This window comes from Dendroctonus ponderosae, unplaced genomic scaffold (genome assembly GCF_020466585.1).
Source record: "Dendroctonus ponderosae isolate FM_Combo_2020 unplaced genomic scaffold, Dpon_F_20191213v2 Dpon_F_20191213_2, whole genome shotgun sequence".
In the NCBI taxonomy this organism is placed as follows: domain Eukaryota; kingdom Metazoa; phylum Arthropoda; class Insecta; order Coleoptera; family Curculionidae; genus Dendroctonus; species Dendroctonus ponderosae.
In genome coordinates, this window is record NW_026018165.1 from 1470085 (window position 1) to 1472240 (window position 2156).

The following is a 2156-nucleotide window of genomic DNA, read 5'->3' on the forward strand; positions in this document are numbered from 1 at the left end:
GAAATGCTCATAACACAAGCACGTTTAAAATTCATCAATGTTTTGTGAGGCAAACACCCGCTCAACTCAGAGTTAATGGACTTTTTCATATAAAGCAGTGCGCATCATACAGCAGTAAATTGTGAAGAACTTTGAAATTAATTACTGGATGTGCGTCGTCATTCCGACGCGACTAAGTAACTTTAGCTAGTAACTTGGCATTTGTATGAAGCCATTTAATAAACTATTTGTAAGGTTGTATGCAACGGCTCTCTCATAATAATCCCGAAGGAAACTCGCTGTTCAATTACCGGGTAGCACGTTTTCCCTGAAGTTAGTTGGCGTCTTCCCATCGACGCCATAACAAGTTCCCCAAGTGCTAAACAAGCTCAAGACGCGAATTGAACTGATAGTCTGTACACCCGATGATATTGGATAATCGTATGCTAGTTCAGTTACTTTTAGTACCGATCACAACTATGTGAAGCAAGGTTGGCTGATGCACGATTTTGATGAAAAATACACCGAACAAATCAATAAGATTGCTGCAAGTGGCTTTGAAGTTTCCTTAAGATAGCGAATATTTATGTCCGCCGAAAGCATAAACTTGTTGCTTAAATAATCTCATCTTGGCACGGTTTAACATTTTGATCCAAATACGGCGCCACTTTATTCTCTTTGGTGTCCTACGCAATTCGGTTCTAACATTTCATGGCTTTCACCCACGTATATATTACGAGCAGTATACACATAAACCTCGCCTTATTTTATCTGATTTATTTTTGATTTTCGGGCGGGAATAATAAAACAGGATGAAAGCTTTATTTCGCAGTTTGGAAAAGTTTTCATCATTATTTAAACTGCTTTTTGATTTCTTTTGCGTTGAATCAGCCCAGTAGCGCACATAAACTGAATCTCCTGATGGAGTTCCGCAAAAAGCAAAATTTGTCTAGATATCTGTTATTTGGATACTAAACTATTTTGAAAACCAAATTAACAAATTTGGCAAAAATTAATACATTATGTTTCATTAAAAAAATGAGAGGCATTTATTCTAAGCGGTGGAATGAAAAATTCAGCGAACATCGACAAGATGTTCATATTTACATAGCAAAGCTTGCAGAGCCAAAATACAAAATCTCCATATAGCGTGGCCCAAAAAAGTATCATCTTGAAATTAGGAAAAGGAAAATATTTCATTAACTATTTAGTACTTTTCGGATTTGCCATCCGAAATAACCCAGCAGATTGAGTTTAATGTAAAAACTTTTCGCTTCTAAGAATTATTGGCAAGAACGCACAGAAATTATACCGGGTGAGAATTTAAAAAATTAGAAGCGCACCGTCAGAACCGTCGAGAACGGGGAGCGCGTCCGAAAACGTGTCAGGCGAACTCCTAGGGTTTCCATGAGAAAAATCGCGCGTCAGACTGATATAAATCGAGAATCAACCCGTCAAATAGACAGAGAGGCTCTCCATCTCAAGCCCAAAACGCTCCAAAAAGTTCAGCTGGTCACCGGCGACAATAAGCGGTTATGGCTTGAAAGATGCTAACGACTCCACTTTACTGGGACAAAATCCTCTTAAATGAGAAGCTGTTCACCGTTGAACAAGCCCACAATCACAGAACGATGCGAGCTTGTCCGAGGAAGCCCCCGGCACATCGGCCATGGTCGAACATCCCGCGGCCGTTATGGTTTGCACTGGAAATTGCTCCCTCGTTTTCGTGAAACAGGGGGTGAAAATCAACAAGGACGTCTACCACCGTGACATCCTCGAAGCCGTCGTACTTCCGTGGCCCCAGCAGCACTTTGGCGATGTAGATTGGAAGTTCCAAAAGGACTTCGCTCCGGTCCACAAGGCGAAAGCGACTTGGGACTGGTGCCGGACCCATTTTCTGAATTTCATCTCGCCGGCGGATTGGCCGCCCTACTCGCCAGATTTAAATCCGATGGATACAGTGTGTGGTTTATTTTGGAGACCAGGTTCTGTGCAACACGTCACAACATTTTTGAGGAGGAGTTTCTGACAGCTCGAGACAGGAGAGAGGATCCAGTACACCGGAGGATAGCAACAGCCAACAGAATGCGCAGGCTCCGATGATACAGGCCACGTCATCACAAACCACGTCATTGCAACCGGTGCATAAATACGGACTGTGCCCGAGGAATCGCATA